Source organism: Dasypus novemcinctus, chromosome 1 (genome assembly GCF_030445035.2).
Source record: "Dasypus novemcinctus isolate mDasNov1 chromosome 1, mDasNov1.1.hap2, whole genome shotgun sequence".
Lineage (NCBI taxonomy): Eukaryota > Metazoa > Chordata > Mammalia > Cingulata > Dasypodidae > Dasypus > Dasypus novemcinctus.
In genome coordinates this window covers 198,474,744-198,493,840 of record NC_080673.1, presented here as the reverse complement: position 1 = coordinate 198,493,840, position 19,097 = coordinate 198,474,744, and the positions used below count along the sequence as shown (strand labels likewise).

General features: G+C 39.7%; 1 long non-coding RNA gene across 2 annotated transcripts in view; it reads right to left on the bottom strand.

Moving 5' to 3' along the window:
• Positions 1–11,520, bottom strand: part of LOC139439658 (uncharacterized) — a 44,590-nt gene extending 33,070 nt beyond the window's left edge. For both annotated transcript variants that reach the window (XR_011649636.1, XR_011649635.1), the window contains exons 1-2: positions 11,443–11,520; positions 9,409–9,448 (exon numbers count right to left, since the gene is read on the bottom strand). This is a non-coding gene — a long non-coding RNA (uncharacterized lncRNA). The remainder of the gene's footprint in view (positions 1–9,408; positions 9,449–11,442) is intronic.
• Positions 11,521–19,097: the final 7,577 nt, after the last annotated feature.

Sequence of the window (19,097 nt, the reverse complement as noted above, 5' to 3'; positions counted from 1 at the left end):
CTTATCAAATGATTCAGCAATTCTTATATCATGCAAAACCTGTACGTAAATATTTATATAGCAACTTCATCGGTGATGGCCCAAACTTGGCAACAACCCAAATGTCCTTCAACTAATGAATAGATGATCAAAGTCTGCCTCAATGATATAATATTATACAATAGTACAGGGCCATAAAAATGAACACAGCACTAACACCTGCGACAATGTGGATGAAGCTAAAACACACTGTGCATGATGCTAAATGAAAGAAGCAGACTTCCATTTATATGATATTCGGAAAAGACAAAGCTAGAGGGATGAAGAACTGATAGTGGTTGCCAAGGGTTCAGGGTACATGGACTGTTTGACTCTAAAGGGACAGCATGAGAGAATGCTGTGCGTTGATGGAACTGTTCTCCATCCTGATGGTGGTGGTGATTACACTGCTCTAGGCATTTGTCAAATCTCATTGAATTATGCATTCAAAAAAATGAATTTTGCTGTATGTAAAATAAAAATAAATTTTCCAAATCATTTACTGGTTGCAGAGCATGGTCTTCACTTTTCAGCCATGCCAAGGAAACATAGTTTAACCAAAGGTAGCTCACAAGCTTAACGTGTCTACTAACCATGTCACATGATGGCAAGTTATGACAGGGAGAGCATTTGTGGCCCTTCGTTCCTTACCACTTATCCAAATGCATTACTGTCTAACAATGTAGGCTACTTCCTTTGTTTCCATCCTTCACTTTTGATCACTTGCCCTTTTCTAAGCTGTGTTTTCCTCCCCTCTAAAGAAGGTGTGACCCCTAAAACACTAGAGAGAAATGAGAGCTTAATAATTTGCATAGTGTAATTAAACTGCTATATCATGAGCTTTCTTTCTTTGGTGATCTTGGAATGGAAACAAAGGCATGCCTCTAATTCAGAGTTTGGTGTATTATCCCTAGGAACTAGAAGGAATAAAATAGGCCAGGAAGGCTTGCATATCTCACAACCTCAATGCAGCCATGTGCTACACTGCTGAAGGGCAGTGCACTGGAGTCATCACCCTTTGTGGAATGGCCTTTTACTCAGGTAAGTGGGGCCTTTTAGGTTGGATTTCTTTCAGACAGGTGTGCAGGAAAGATGGCTACATGACCCATGGGTGAATAATTGCTTCTCTCCCGTGAAATTCATTTTCATATTTGAAATGCTGCATAACCTGGTAGCTAGGGCACTGTACTGGAAATTCAGGACACATGGACTTTGCAAGGACTCTGGTGCCTACATTTAGGAGAGTGCTTTAACAACTTAAGGCCTGAATTAACTGAATCATTATCATGATTGGTAATTTGTAATAAAAATGAGGACACTATATACAATGTCTCAGTTTGTAAAGGGGCTTTCACACAGGTTAACGCTTTTAATCTTTAGGTTCACATGGGAAAGAATGATTCAGCAAGGGTGAGTCTTTTTTTTATAGGTCTTGAAGAATTCTCAGTGCCCTTGTCCTTTCCTCTTCATTCATCCTAAGAAGATTCTTTGGTGAATGAAGTAGATTTGATCCGGGATCAAATTCATTCCTGAATCATGGAATTTGAGAACTTTTTTTTTTCTCATTTTAATTTTTAAAGCATACATTATAAATGATTTAAGTGAAATCCAGAGAGGAGAAGAGAGCAGGTAAAAAAATGGTTAGCTGGTAAATTAGGTCCTTATGAAATGAGGCCTTAGTTTATGAAATCAAACTCTTTGGGACCTGAATGTGTCAATGTTCACAACATGTATATAAGGGGCTGAATTGCTTCCTAGATAGGCTGACAATTGAGGGATCATAAACAGAAACAATTTATGAGGTTCTTTGAATTCTTTATGGTCAATAATGTTATTATAGAGAGGTGTTCAATGAGATATTAAAAAATGTAAAAATAAGGACACAATTACAGGAGGGATGATGGGTTACAATCTAAGGTAAGTATGTTGAAGTGGAAATAAATCAAATGAATTTATTAATGTTGGGTTAGAGCTAACTAGAAATATCATTGGGAACTCCATGACCTTGAATAGAAATAGATGTCTTTTTTCCAGTTCTGTTCCCTGACTGATCTAGCAGTGGTAGCTTCCTGTCCTCCAGACCTCAGGTGGAAAGTGTTAGCAGCATGGACACGGAACACCTGTGTCTCATTTTCCAATTCTAGTTAGTTTCTGCTAGAAAGTATTGATGATCCTTGGGGATAACTGATTCCATGCCTTGATATGGAGAAAAAAATCAGGTGGATTTGGAACTACAGTGGCTGCTAGAAGACAAGAAAGCTATTAAAAATGTCTAGGGTCAAACTGAAAAGGCAAAGGGGATAGCTTAAAAAGACCCTCACTAGCGAAACTGAAACAATCTGAGCATTCAAAAGAGAGTATTAATTATAGCTAATTGGAATTAATTGAGTCTAAAAAGCTATGACATCCAAAGAGGAACTAAATTCTTTAAAATGTATAAGGTGACAATACAAAATAAAGGTGGATGCAAATGTAGCATTCTGTTTTTTTAAGTACACCTTTATATGTATTGATATGCATTTATTTTTTACCTCTATGTGCAATAGAGAGTGATAGTCAAAATGATTCTGAAAAGAGGTAGGAATTATACCCAAAGCACAAGGGCCCATCAGTTCAAGGGGCCATGGACAAGAGCCAGGTATAAAGACAGTCTCTGTGGGTTGCCACATTATGGACTAGACAAAACTCAGAACGATGTCATGACAGCCTAACATAGCCACTTATCCCCTAGGAAAAGAAAGCTTTTGATTCAACAAATTTTACTGAGTGAAAAAATTGTGTAAGAAGTTAACTTGTAAATTGAGGCTAAACATCCCACCACTCAGATGTAATGAAGGAGGAGAACAAAGGCACCAAATTGCAAGGAAAGGCATTGTATCAAATCTCATTGACACAAGGAGTCAGTCTTACTCTAAAAGGAACTCAGATAGGAAACAACTGTTAGGGTTTGAATCACTGATTAAGTAGCAACTGGGTGCCTTGTGCTGATCAATAATCTGTTGAGTGACAACCCAACAATCTCAGCTTACCTGAAATAATATTTTTTTTCTTTCAGTGTTGATAGATTACTGTGGCCCTAAAGGCATATTTAAATATATCAACATATGTAAATAATGAAGAAATTAATTAAACCTATAGTATCAATTTTTCTAATCTTTGAATATAAATATACTAATACATACTATAACCGTTAGAATCATTTGTGAATCTTTTGTCTATTTTTAAGGTGTTTGAAGCACTTAGGTTAATATTATGCATTAGATTTGTGCTTTTATTGATATGTGTAGAGAATTGGACTAAGGTTTATAATTAACTTTTAAATGCATAAGAAAATTTGAAAATTTACATTTTGATTTTCAATTGCATGAGTTTAAGTTTAAATGTTTAGAGAATTTTCACTTAATATGCTTATAAATATAATAATACTGATCTTTAAAGACAAAGTAAGTAGTAAATTTGGATTTCTGCACACAAAAACTTCCTTCAGAAGTAAACCTACCAGCAAGACTTGAAATGCTGATTTGATGGCAACGGTCCTCAGCCCAGATGAGAAGTGTGGCCTAAACTCAGGACCCTCACATTCATGCTTCCTCCTCCCCACCTCCTAGGACTCCTGGCTGTTCCTCCCAGTGTAACAGAGGGAGACTAAGTTCCACCCAAATATTTATTGTATTGGCTTTACACTTTTGAAAGAATTGATTGAGAAGGCAAATGAACAGTGATTCTGCCCCACTGGAAAATCACTGTGTTGTTGCTGTACTTCTTGATGCGGTGGTGTGTCTTGATTTCCTGGGGCTGATATTAAAAAAATGCTACAAACTGGAAGGCTGAACACAACTGAAATGTATTGTCCCACAGTTCTGGAGGCCAGAAGTAAAAAATCAAGGTGTTCACAGGGCCATGCTCCTTTGGAAAGCTTTAGGGGAGAATCCTTCTTGCCTCTTGCTAAGTTCTGGTGTTTCCAGGATCCTTGGATGTTTCTTTGCTCACAGCCGCACCACTCCAATATCTTCCTTCATCTCCACATGGCCTTATTTCTTGTCTCCATTGTCACATGGGTTGCTCCTCTCTGTGTCTGACTGTATGAGTTGAAATTTCCCCTTCTTATAGAGACAACAGTCACAGTGCAAAAGAGACCACCCAAATCCAGTTTGACCTCTGTGGCAGTTTGGAATTATTTTGTGAATTCCAAAAAGCAAAAGATTATGTTTTGAACTTATCTATTCTTATGGGTGTAATACTCTTTGATTGCATGAAATTCAGTTAAAGGGCATTTGACTAGATTGCTTGATAAGATCTATTTAGGACTTTTGATTGGACTATGTCAGTGAGGGTGAGCCAGCTTGAGTCTCCTCTGCCTTCCTGGGTCTTATATAGAGGGAGACACAGAAAAAGATACACAGGATAAGGGAGCCACCATGTTTAATGCTGTCAGGTGACAGAGGTTACTCCCACAGCTGAGCTGCAAAGAGGGAGGTGCTGAGAGGCTCAAGGAGATGAGGTCCAGAGAGAGAGAGAGAGCAAAGTCCCGGTAAGTGACAAGCCCTATGCCAGGTTTGCCTACAGCTGCAGAAATGCCGAGACTTCAGCAGAGATGGGTGACCATCTGGCTTTGTCCTGTGCCTGACAACAGAATCAACAGTGGATAACTCTGGTGAAGAGGCAACTCCGATGGTGCCTCGGTTTGGACTTTTCACAACCTTGGAACTACAAGTTTTTACTGCAAATAAACACCCTGTATAAAAGCCAACACACTTCTGATACTTTGCATTAGCAGCCCTTTGGCAAACTAAAACAACCTCATTTTTAAAATTTTGTTTATTTATTTACTTATTTATTTATATATTTATTATAGAACCTTTAGAAGACATAAATATTACATAAAAAATATAGGGGGTTCCTATATGCCCCACTTCCTCCCCCTCCCACACTTTCCCACATTAACAACATCCTTCATTAGTGGGGTACATTTGTTACAATTGCTGAACACATGTAGAAACATTGCCACTAACCATAGATTATAGTTTACATTATAGTTTACACTCTGTCTCATGCAATTATTGTAACTTATGACAAAATATATAATGGCCTATATCTGTCATTGCCATATCATGTGGGAGCCTGTATCTATCATTGCAACATCATGCAGGACAATTCCAATGTCCCCAAAATGCCCCAGTATTACATCTATTTTTTTCTCTCCCTCTGCTCTTAGTCTCTGGTAGCTATTGTCCTTATATCAATGACACAGCTTCTTTCATTGTTAGAAAAACAATAAGTCAATAGTAGAATAATAGTAAGTCTACTTTAGTGCATTGTTCATTCTCCAATCCTGAGGATTTTAAAACAACCTCTTTAACTAATCACATCTTCAAAGTTCCTATTGCTAAACTATGTCACGTTTGCAGGACTGGGGGTCAGGACATGAAGAGTCTTTTTGGACAACACAATTCAACCCACAACTTGGACATTATGGAAGTTAAGTTGCTTCTAAAAGGTTTGCATCCAACTCATACCTATAAGCACACACTGCTCCCCTACATGCTCCACATTTTCCCATATCCTTGCCTTTGACTGTGTTAAATAGCCCTCTTGCATTACTCTCTGCAATAATCTTTACTCTGAGATGAGCAAAATATGGGTCTGTCTCATGAAGATCTTCATAGTAGAGCCAGGGCATGTCCCTGCCCAAGAGCTTTTGTTGATGAGAAAATTGAATCAATAAACTTAATTCAATAAAAGGGGTTCAAGATTAAGGCTGTCTGAGTATGATTTTCATTTGAAAATTGGGCTGTAGGAAATGCCAAAGTTCAACAGGATTGAATTATCTGAGTACTAAATATGAATCAGATACATTTTATTAAATAACTCCATGAGTCTATGCTTGTGCTAGGTGCAAAGGACCCTGACTTTGGTCATGTTTTCACCATTTACAAACTGGATGTCCATGGGAAAAGGTAACCTATTGAAATTAAAACCAATAGCTACCATTTTTTTGAGTAACTACTTTATGTGTTATTTAATGCTTTGTATACATCAATTCATGAGGTATTCCATCTGAGTATCTAGGTATCATTTTCCCAAAGATTACAATCAGGGACTCAAAAGTGCAAAAGTACTTCTGGTCGTCATAGCTGCACAGATGGAAATTCAAATAGTGATCTTAAAGGCTGTAAATCTAGTGCCTATTTCACTACGCTACTCTGTTTCTTTACTCCTTGAATTGTAGTCTCCGATTTGTGAAATGAACATCATGTTGCCCACCTGTGAGACTTTCTGAGATTCAGTGATATTTATATGAAGAGAAGACACCTCTGATTAATTGATGAGACCCAGGGTGGTTAGGCATTCTGAAGCTTCCAAGCCACTCTTCCACCAAACCCTCAGTTTTCTTGGTGTTCTGAGTTCCCCCAAACCTTTCTGGATGTTTTTAAAGCTCTAATGCTTGCCCACACTGATCCCCCCCAGGTAGAGAACACAGATGGCCCCACTATCTCAATCCCTCACTCTTTTTCTGTTACTTTCTGAACTTTACTGGGGCCAAGAGTCCTGTTTGAACCTTCTCTCTACTCCAGCCATAATTAAAGTAGGCCTGACCTGGACCTTAATCTCAGTGGAACCCATAGAAATTCAGACTTGAAACTTAGAAAAGTTCTGTTCCTTGTAATGAGCCTTGGGTTCCCTACTACCACCTTGCCACAGGGAGTCTGTGTTAGACCCCAGAGGCCACCAACCATCTTTGTCCAGGCACAGGCCCCTTCTTCTTTCCTGGAGTGATAAGCTTCATGGGTTCAGACGTGGAGGTGGAAGCCTGCAAAGGGACGTGATTCAGGGGCAAATGATAATTTGCTCTCCCCTTCACACTCCTCCCTAAAGGCCTCTCTTTTCTGCCACCCACTGCAGCTGCTCTGTGCTCCAGCACTCCCTTGTTTTTCTCCTTAAATGCCTCCTGTCTAGATACCTTTGGACTTGTCTTTCCTTCTATCAAGGAAGTCTTCCTTTTATTCATCACTGTCGAGGATTGATTCAGGCCTCCAATAAAATGCCCAGGAAGATATTTTCAGGTCGTAAGGGCTGTCCTGTGGGTGTAAACCCATCTGTAAATAGGACTTTTGAAGATGTTATTACTTGAGGCGTGGAATCACTTGGGACTCGGAATCCTCAAAAAATCCTATTTAGGTGAGGCGAAGTGAATCAGGGTGGGCCTTAATCCACATGACTGAAGTCCTTATAAGCAAAGAAAATTGGGTACAGAAGCCAGAAGTCAGTAGATGCCAGAAAAAGCAGAGAATCAGATCACCATGTGACGAAGGCCAGGGAACCCCGAACATTGTGGCAAGACAGCACCAGGCTCTTCAGAACTCTGCAAGAGAGCATGGTCAGTCGAGACCTTGATTCTGGACCTCTAGCCTCCAAAACCATAAGGCAATAGCCAACCTACTGTGTTAATTGTCATAGCAGCCTGGCATTGATGTGCTTCCTCACTTTTCTCAGCTCTGCTCCAGTCGCCTCCTCCAGGAAGGTCCCCTGGCCACTATCTATAACTACCTTGTTGATTTCTTTCTTTGTTTTTTGTCTGTTTCCCACCACCTATAATTTCCCTGTTGACAAACCCCTTTCTGTGTGGTTCATTTTTGTATCTTCAGTGCTGTGCACATAGTAGGCACTTGACAAATACTTATTGAAAGAATAAAAGCCATTCATTTATCTTCTTCCACATCTGTAACTGAGAGGTTGACTATAATGGTGATTGTATTATAGTAACCAGGAATTGGGCTCTTACTGTGTGCTGGCACCATAGTAACGTCTTTTTCTTTATTATTTCTAACTTTGAAATGTCCTGTTACATTTCACAAATGGAGAAACCAGGGCTCGGGTGAGTTCATTTTGTCTGAGGTCACTCAGATGAAATGTTCATAAGTGGTGGAGCTGAGAATAGACACAGATACGTCAAACCTTAAAGTTTTTTATGATATCACATTCTCTTTCAAATGACAAAACCAATGCCTTAATTTTGCAGGGTACTTTGAAGTATTTTGGGGAACTGCAAGGTGAGTTGGAAAGAGCCCTCGATTTGGCCTCCCAGCACTTAAGTCTTAACCTCGGCATACTGACATTTGGGGTCTGATGATTCTTTGCTGTAGGGGTCTGTTCTGTGCATTGCAGGATGTTTAGCAGCATCCTTGGCCTCTGACCACCAGATGCCACTGGCAGCCAACCTCCCACTCCCCTAACTGTGACAACCTCAAATCTCCAAAAATTACCTAATGTTCCCTGGATGAAGAGTCACCCTGATTAAGAATTGGTGGTCTAATCTAAGGCTTACCAGTTGTATGCCTTTAACTCTTGAGCTATTTCTCTGCTCTCAGTCTCTTCCATTGTGGGGCAGAAATCACAAGGCTCACCACTGTAACACAAGCCTCATCGAGTCCACACATAGCTCAACTAGAACTAAGGGAAATCTCATTTATTGAGGACCCCCAAACACTCTATGAAATACCAATATTATCTCTATTTTACATATCAGTAAAACAAGGTTCAAGGTGTAAAGAGTCAACAAGAACGGGGGATTGAATTCAAATCTAGATTAATTTTTAAAAGTGTACTGAAAAATAATGTGAAGGCATTTGGTCTACTCTAATCCATAGGACACAAGAACATAAGGTAGGTCTTCCATTGGGTTATTTGATCAACTTGTAATATGATTCGCACAGTCAGGCAATCAGATTTGAAAGAAAACTGGGGATAGTAATAGATGCTCTGATATTCCTTAATTTCCTTTGAGACTATGAAAGTGAACATTCTATCTTCAAAGAAAGGAAACAACCCATTGACAAAACTAATGAAACACTGATATAACCACTTTTTTTTTTAAAGAAAAGGTAACATTTTATTCTCCTGACAGAGGAAGGCAATGCCTAACTCTACAATCTATCAAATTAGTATTGTTTCATGGAGCATCAATACTTCAAGCTTTTACTTTTTAACTGCTTTGTATGGATTTGAGTAATTTCACTGTTGTCATCATTTTAAAAATAAGTTTAATTGGTGTTCTCAGCAGGGATTGAACAGAAGGAAGTGATATTTTGTGAAAGTTATGAGAGAGAGAGAGAGAGAGAGAGAGAGAGAAAGGAAAGAAGGGACAACATTATGAAAACTACTGCAAGCAGTTTAAGGTTAGAAAGCTTTAAGATAACATCCTTTTTCTCTACAGGACAAATACGTGACCATAAAAGTGCATACTGGGGAGTGGGTATAGCTCAAGTGGTTGAACTCCTGCTCCCCATATACAAGGTCCCAGGTTCAACCACATTACTTCTTAAAAACAAACACACACACACACAAACTCTCACTAGGGAGCAGATATAGTTTAGTGGGTTGAGTGCCTACCTCTCATGTATGAAGTCCTAGGTTCAATCCCTGGTACCTCCTGAAGAAAAAACAAAAAAGATGCATAGTGAATCTGAGTACTTGTGAATTATTCTGGAGCTGAGTCCCTGTAGCTCTTTCAGAGCTGATTCAGCAGCAGCTGCCCTGGCCTCTCTTGCCTGTCCCAGTGCCACTAGATGGTAGGTAGATGGTCCTCTTGTGACCACACCCTCAGGGAGGGTGTCTCCAGGACCACCAACCCTTCCCAGGAATGGGCTGGCATAGACCAAGGAAACCCAAGTCCACCTTTTCAAAGGAACTGTGTAGCTTGGGCACTTTTTCACTTCTGTGATTTTTGAAAGGTGGAGAGCGCCTCTTACTTTTCTCTGAATACTTCTGTTAAGTCGTTTTGGGCTCCTTGGCACAGCACTGTGGAGAACTTGAACATCATACAGCTTTACCATTTCCCATTAGAACGAAATGTTCCCTCCTGTGATTTCAGTAAAGCTTCATATTAAATCTTTTAGTCAGTCAGGACAGGTACAATTTGCCACTTATTGCCTAGGTAGAAGAACATTCCAGAATGAGAGAGGATGGTGATGAGTTCCTGTCCCCCAAATCCTTTTAAAGGAAAGGAAAGCAAGGCTCAGAGAGGTAAAGTGTCTGCCTCCAGTGAGTTCATCGGCAGCACAAGCCTTAAGGAGAAGCCGGGATTTCTAGACCCATCAAACACCAGGTAAATCAGATACCAACATGAACTAGGGGAGCAAGCCTAGACTTTTAGCCGTCTGGGATTGTTTTGTTTGTTTTTCTCCCCTCATCAGCCAAATCATCAGGCTTGTACGTTCACCCGATCAGTTTAGCCAGATAAAGCAAGCTGTCTGTCCTAGCCTAGAAACCCTATACTAGGACCATTTTATTTCTTCCTCAGCCACTGATTAACTGTGTAATTTTAGGCAAATGAAGTTCCCCTTCTGGACCCAGGTTTCTTCATCAACAAAATGAATGTACTGAAACTCATCAGTGGTCTCCATCCAGATACATTCCTCAAGGGAAATTTTACGTGGGGTTTCAACATGGGAGAAAATGTAACCCTACTGTGTAAATGAAACAGGATCACGTAAGGAAAGCTCTGAATAAAACTGAAAGCATATTGTTTCGTTCCGCTGATGACTAGGATGTTTGGACAGAGCTGAAGAGCCCTTGTTTCTGGCACTTGGACTTTGCACAGCATTTGCAAGAACAAAACCCAAGAAACAGGTTTCGCAAGGTGGCTTTGTTTTCCCCTGTGGAAATAGGGGACTGAAAAAGTGTTGAGCAACTCAGGAAAAAAAAAATCCAGAGAGAGAGATTTAAGTGGCTTTTCTTAATAAAGCATTTCCTCTAATCTGAAGGCTAATCCCAGAAGTCAGGGTGTGCAGGAATCCCCCCGGCTGTGGTCAGTCATCACCCGCCACCCCCACTCGCTGCCAAGAGGCCGAGGACCAGATGCTCCCAGCCGCAGAGGAGCCCAGGAAGGGCTTGCTGGAGCTTGCGTGCTCACTCTGGCGACCCAGAAGGAAGGCGAAGAGGCTTGCCTCCTACAAGAGCTCATCCCTCTGGGCTGCTTGCAGTTGCAGCTGGGAATTCATTCATTCCTCTGTTCATTCATCCAGCCAGTCAGCCACCCATCCATCACACCATGCAAAAATAAGTCTCTACACTATAAAGAGCCCCGTAAAACCTTTTTCTAGTTTCACCAATTAGTGAACTGACCATATGCCAATCTTTAGAACACAACAAGGAATATGATTTCACAATTTATCCCATCTCGGGACATGTGTTAAACAGCAGTCACATCCCCTCTCAGATTTCTTTATCTCCTAGGCTGAGTGAGATTCCCCTCTTGTGTGGTCCCAGAGCAGTCTTCCTTATTAGGATCGGTTACCCCCACTGAAGTACAAATTCGGGGAAGAAAAAGCTGTCCACAGATTTATTCCCACAAGAGTTTAGCACAATCTCCATCCCTAGTAGTTATTCAATAAGTACTGGATGGAAGAATTTAGCAGTACTTACCACTGTACACTAGGAAACCCAGGGACTCGCCTGTCTTCCTCCTTGACCTTGGCGACCGGCTGTGAGCTCCAGCCGGAGCCCCTCCTCTTCGGTTTGGCCTCCCCTGAGCTGCCCCACCCTCTGCTGCCGGGTTTGGCTTTGGAGTTCCTTGATCTCCATTCAGCTCCTCGAACATCTACCTCGTTCCACGGTGACTATTCTGTGTGTTTCCTCACCTCTAAAAATGAAAATAAAGACATAATTTCTATATCTGGAATTATTAAAAATGTTCAAGAGAAGGACTGTTGCCTGCCTAGAACAATTGTTAACAGATGATGGGCATGCAGGAATTGGTAGCTATTAATAGACACTTTAGTTTGCTTAAAAGTTCTAAAGCTTCGTTGAATTGCTGAATAAGCAGTCTCGCTCTCGTTTTACTTTTTACTTTGAAATAATTTCAGACATACAGGGAAGTTACAAGAATAGTTGCCCAAAAAAATGTATAGAGACCTTCTATATATGACTTTTCCAGATTCACCAATTTTTAACATTTTGCCACATTTGTTTTTTCTTCCACACCCTCCCCCAACCTTTTTATATGTATGTATACACATATATGCATACACATACATGCACGTGGGTATGTGTGTATGCATGCATTATAAATTATACAATGATTGAAAATAAGTTATATACATGCTACCCTTTTACCTCCTAATAATTCAGTGAGCAATTCCTAAGAATAAGAATATTCTGTTACATAGCCTCAGTGTCATTAAATTTTTGAAATTTCACAATGTCACAATACCTTCATCCCATCCACATGTCAAATATCCTGTATTTTTTCATTGTCCTGATAATATCCTAGGTATTCCCTCCCAGACCCAGATCCAGGCCAGCATCACACACATTTATTGGCTGCATCACTCTCTCTCTCTTAATTTGGAACAGTTCTTCAGTCTTTCTCTCATGACACTGACACTGGTAAAGAAGCTGGCCAGCTGTAGAATATTCCTCAATTCAGGTTTGTCTGATGTTTCCTTAGGAATAGATTTAGATTATTCCTCCTAGTGAGATTATTAATATGCAATGCTTCCTTCTCCATACATCACATCAGGAGGCATATGATATCCAATTGCTCCTTATTGATGACATTACTTTTGACCACCCAATCACAGGATCATCTGTTTTTGCCACTGTGGAGTTGCTACATTCTCACTACCAACTAATATGCAATAGGTGGGGAAACTCTTTGAGATCATGCAGGCTCCTCATCAGATTTATAGTCAAGGCAGTTTATATAATGACAGAAGGAAATAGGAGCTTGGTGTGCTGGTGAGAGGTAAGGCAGAAGAGGGAGTTTGGCACGTTAGTCCCAGAGAGTCCCAGGACAAGACTTGAGAAAGGCTGGCAACAAGGAGAAGAGGGCAGGTGCCTTGATGGGAGGCTCTGTGGCAGCGGGAGAGCCTACCACCAGCTGTAGGCAAGAGTGGCAGGAGGGGGTGCTGTGGTGGGCAAGGACGTATCCCACTGGGGCCCTTCCTTTGGTATCTGTTTGTTCTTCTGTAAAACAGTGACAATCCTATTAATCTCATAGCACTTTCCTGTGTTTCAGACAGATATTGGATGTAATGTGCCAAGTACACTGCTGAATATCATGGAAGTGCTCATTAAATGCTCCTCCTTCCCTTCTTCCTTCCCATTGTGTTGTTCAGATATTGCCATGGAAACTCACCTCTTGCTTTCACTGAGGACCCTTTAAAATTTTGCAATTACTCTAAAAGCTCTTTTTTTTTTCATCTGAAATGAGAACTTCTAAAGGTAATGATATACTACATTTTCTGGTAAAAGTAAATTAAATGTAGGGTCAAAGCTGATCTGGACTCAACTAGGAAGTCTCAGAAATGCTTATATTTCAAAATCATTTTCATTATATTTTGTAATTTCAATGTAAAAATTGTAATTAATTATTTTGTTTGATGGTCATGACATACCTACCTTATTATGACTAAAATATGATAATCATTGCTATTTTTTAAATTGGACTCTAAGTATTTGGATACCTAGTATTTGCTAGGCACTTTTGCCAAATGCTTTAAAGCAGACGTCCTTAGCTTTTTTTGCACCTACTATGTGCCATCCTTTGGGCTGGGAACATGACTCTTTCAAACCTTAGAACAGGGGTTCTTAACCTTTTTTGTTTCACGGACCCAGTATTAGTCATCCAAAGGGGTGCTGATGCAAAAGACCAGAAATCTGTTGTTGTTGTTTTTTTTTTTAAGAGTATTTATTTGGGGTAAAAGCTTACAGTTACCAGGTCATAAAGCATAAGGTACTTCCCTCACCAAAGTCTGTTGCCATGTGTTGGAGCAAGATGACTGCCAATGTTTGCAAAGGATTGGGCTTCCAGGGTTCTTCTCTTCCCAGGGTTTGTTTTTCAGGTTCAGCTGCTCTGCTTTCTCCACAAGGCCAGCTATAGACTATAAGGAGAACAATTTGTTCCTCTTCTCAGGGCCTCTGCCATGTCTAATGGAGACTTCTCTCTTTCCTCATGTATTTGCTTCTCTGCATGTTTACTTCCTGGGCTCCAGGATCAAAACTCCAACCTCCCTTCTCTGCAGTGAGGTTTCTCCTACTGTACATTCTACTGACATGCCCTAATCAAAGCCTTAATCAATTAATTAACCAAGTAAAAGTGAAACCTCTGAATCCAATATAATCTAATATGCCCAGAGTAGAAGATCAGTTCACAAACATAAACCAATATCTATATTTGGAATTCATACACAATATCAAACTGCTGCAGACCCCTTTGCTAATCAGGTGAAAACCACAGACCCCTTACTAAGGCCACACTACACTGTGAATTATTTAATAAATATATCATACCTGCACAAAAATAATGTTTTGTTGAATTTCAATCCAAGCTCATGGACCCCTTGTTAAGAACCCTTGCTTTAGAGCCATTATTCATAATAATCCTGACTTCTTTGGTATGTCGGTGTTCTCTTCATTTTACAAATGAAGGCACTGAGGCTCAGAGTATCTACAGGACCTGCCAAAGAACTTATTGCCAGAAGGTAGAAAAGCCAGGCTATCAGCCTACTCTGTCTTCCAAACTTGTGTGCTCTATGCTCCAGGTACCTTCTTGCAAATGACTTCAATGAGCTGAAAATTCTGTTTCCCATGTGTTCCTGAGCTTGGCTTAGCACAGGACCATATGTAATCAACCATGTAATTGAGGCAGAGCGTGTTATTTTTCACCAAATATTCCATGTTTCCCTTTACTCTCCCATTCTCCCTTGCAGCTTGGCTTAGGCCAAGTGACTCCTTCAAGCCAAGGAATTTTAAGCAGAGTGGGTGGCATATATTACTTCCAGGCTGAAGCAGTTAAAAACTACTTTGACTCTTTCATCTTTCTCTCTCCATGCTGAAATTACCTTAACAGCCACATGCTAAGTTGACTGTACTATAATGAAGATAACTTGGATCCCTGAGTCACAAGATGGAACAGCTTCCCAGGCAATCCCATTAGACTTTGTGTGTGGAAAGAATCAATTTCTTTTGTGCTACGCCACCATGATTGTTAAGTTTTTGTGTTACTGCAGTACAATGTACCCTACCCTGTCCAATAGAATAGTAAATGCATTTTGGTGACCAGTTATCACGGGAGGTATAAAAACCTTATTATTTGTAGTGTCAAGGAGGCTATATGGCTCTATGTACCACCATCAAGGTGAAAATTGAATGACAAGGCTTCTATAACTATTATTAGGAAAATCAGTCATAGTCTTGTTCTTTTGAAAGGAGAGGGACACTGAACAGAAAAAGGAAAACTTTCCTCTTCTCTGTTGATATTTGGGCTAAGCTGATATTGATCAGTCCTTTTTTCCAAACCAAAGGATAGAAGAAGAATTTTCACAAAGGGGCAGTTGCACTGTGGAAGACGTGTTTTAAATAATGTTCCCACAAAAAAACATCTGCAGACATCAGATTCTAAAGGAAAGGAATCACAATTAATGAGGTGCAGCCTGATTAGAGAAAATCATTTTTAAATCACTGTGGGTTTTCATTTTTTGCATCGGAAGGCTAGGCTTTGTCTGAATCTTATTAACAAGAGAGCCATATGAAGATAACTAGGACTGATAAAGAATAAATACAATTTGTCTTGATTCAGCAGCAAACATCACATGATTTGAAAGATTATTATAAGCGACTTTCAAATTTGTGTAATTCTTATATAAAATAAGTTTCTTTTTTTGGACTATAAAAATATTTTTCAATTTCCATAGATGAGAAATGGCAAAAGAGGTTAATTAAAAGTCAACTGAAGACTACTAAGGCACTTAAGCATGTAATTTCTTGAGGTTCAAACTTAAATAGCTCAAACTATAAAATAGCTGACTATTATGATCGTGCCTTTACTCTTTAAACATTTTTTTTGTTTTCTTGTATCAGTTTAAATGCTTATCCAAAAAGTTTACAGAATTCTAAGTGTTCAGTAACCATGCCACATTGAAATGAAAGAATGAATCTTAGTAGGCAAACAGAGAATTAGCTGGGTAAAAAAGTGTCTTCCTGTTCCCACAACACTAATTATAGGTTTCTGCCATCCATTTCTACTTATGTAACCTCCCCTGTCTCTTAGACACATTACATTTGAGGTTCGTACTCATTACCCAATGGATATGTTAAAACAGGAGGCTGGATACATGTGTCTGTAGTTCAGAGCACTGCTTTGGGCTGGAGATCCAAAGATGAGAATCTGCAACATAGAGATGGCATTGAAACCCAAAAAACCAGGTGAGCTCATCTAAGAAATGAGAGTAGAAAGATAGAGATCCAAGGAGTGAAAATGGAGGCAGGCCAACATCTATGTGTTGTGTCCATCCAGATCCTCTAACACACAGATGCTCAGCCAGAGTGTAGGAGAGCAAGAGATTTCAGTAAAGTTGAGGTTATGTCTGTTAAAGATAATAAAGGAAACAAGATTGCATAGGAAACACCTTCAGACCACAAAGCAGATTTGAAACCTCTGAAAGGGAAGAGAGGAGGAAGCAGGTTGAGTAGAATGGGCCTCAGACTATGAAGCTCTGGCAAAGTCTTGGCCAACCCAGTGGGCCGAACCAGAGCAAAGATTGCTTGCTAGCTGAGTTCCATATTGGGAAAATATGTCCAATCCCTAGTACTCCAACATGCTCTGTCATTGACTAGGCTTCTGGAAAGGGCATGACCTTGGCTTGAAGGACCCCAAAGATGCTACAACTGAAGGTGGAGAGCTAACCACATTCCTTGCAGTTGGACATCAAGTTTTTTCTTGAAGGGAGATTTGTGCATCACACTTTCATGACTGCAACAAATACCAGTTTTATCCATGAGGTCTTTGAGTCACAGGGAGATTAGGTAAAACTGACAAATTCACACAGCAAGCAGGTAGATTTGAGCCCTGAAAGCTAGACTATAGATGTTGGCCTCTTAACTCCTTTGCTAGACTGTTTCCACTATGCATGTTTGAGAGTAACTAATTGTGAATTAAATTTTATTTGGCATTTAACCTGGAACTCACTTATAGGACTATTTGGTTTAGGGGATCCTCTTTGGGAGACATGTGCCTGTTCAAAATTTCTCCCTTCTCTTTTGCTCCAATATACTATTGGAATGTCTCCTTCTCTTTCTCATTTAATATTCCATTCACCCCTGGATCAACTTATAAAGGAGTCACAGATAACTTCAAAATGCTTCCTCCCTCATGAAGCTCTCTGCTTCTCTAAGCAGAAGTAATTTTGTATACCTCTCATTTTTTAAAGCACTTCATCTTAATTATCATCATGTCAGTCTATCTTTTATTATAAATACAAGCCCCACCTCCTCATTCTGTACCATAAGTTCTTGACTCCTGGAACTATAGCTTGAAGGACTAATGCATGACCCATCACAGCCTCTCCTGGTATGCTCCAACTGCTGGACTTCATCCATCTTCCCTCCTTTTTCAAATTTCAGTATCTTTTCCACAAACTGTTCTTCCTCTTGGAACTACTACTTTTTCTCCAAGATTTAATATGAGGGCTCTCATCTTCAGAAAACTTCCTCTTCTACCTTCTAGTCTGTATCCTTTTCTGCATTCTTACTCTTATTATTTTAGTGGCTTTCAAAGATTTTTGACAATGACCTAAAGTAAGAAATGTATTTTACATCATGACCTAGTACACATGCCTACACATACACAGCCCCAAAACAATTGTAAGAAAATTATTACATCTTTATTGCTGTGCAATGCACATTGATATATTCTAGCCTATTTTATTTCTTTTTTTAAAATGCTGTCTGCAGCCCACTAAATTGATTTAATGACCTGCCAATGGGTCTTAACATACAGCATGAAAAACACTGCCCTCTATGGACCTTCATTAATATACTTGGCTCACAATACTGACATCATTAGTATACTTGTCTGTTTCCCCCAGCAGGCAGTAAACTCTGAGGGTAGAAACCATATCTTATTCTTTTTTTTTTTTTTCTTCTATTTTAGCACGAGTAAATGTCTGTGGAATGAATAAGTGAATGCATGCATGCTCTGAGGTCTTGACAACTGCCTAGTCTGAGTTTGAAAATGTAATGTAATGGAGTCCCCAAGATATTGAAGAGTTTACCTTAGACTTTTTCCAGAAGTTTCTCCCTTGCTTCTTTGTTGTGCATTTCCACAGTGAAGTGACCTGAATATACATGGTATTGCTGGCTCAGTATCCCCCATGTTCTGGACATTCTTTCTTTCCCACTTCGGTTCATGTTGTCCTCATAGGACATGTCACAATCACATAGAATTTCTTCTACGACTTAAGTGATGTTCCAAGAGTGGAAACCCAAAGCAAGGTGAGCCAATTTTTAAAACTAAGACCAGGATGAATCTTATGAGTCAATCCTTCTTCCAGGGTTGGGAAGACTTGTTTCCTGCCATATGGAGCAAGCCAGCTTATAGCAAGGGAATGGGTATGATATAGAGACTGTAGAACCAAGGAGTGGAAGAGTCAGAGAGTATGTATTGGTAGGATCCTTGAACTCCTGGTTCCAGTTTTCTTAAAGGCCAACAGACCCTTATATTTCTCCCATTAGGTTATTTAATCCTTTGTTAATTGTCAAATGCCCCAGAGTATTTTCTCTAAATTCCCCTTTTACTTTTGTTCATTTGATGTGGCTGTCTGTCACAGGGAAACAAAAGTCCCCAATTTTTTCATCTATAAAATAAACACAGTCCTAAGTTTTATTGTGAAGCTGAAATAAGGTGATAGATGGCAAGCATGGAGGACAGTCCCTGATATAAGGTAATCACTCATAAATAACTCTCCTAATCCCTCCTTTTCTTGTAAGAATCATGACATAGTATTCTAATATTTAAGCTAGCCATCCTTTTGAAAATTAAAGTCTTTGGTAAACTAGAGATTTCCTGTGCCCCAGTTGTCCTTTTTATTAGCTTTCTTGTTTCTTCTTATTTGCCAAAATGTTCAACCTCCCAATCACTTGAATGTTTGGTTTGAGTAATAAATGGTAGTAATGACACCACATCCAATAAAGATGGTTTCATTTTTATAGCAGTCCTGCAAATGTCTTGTTAAAAGCTCAACATGGCACTGGATGACAAACATTTCCCTGGATGAAGCATCTATCACTATTGACTATTA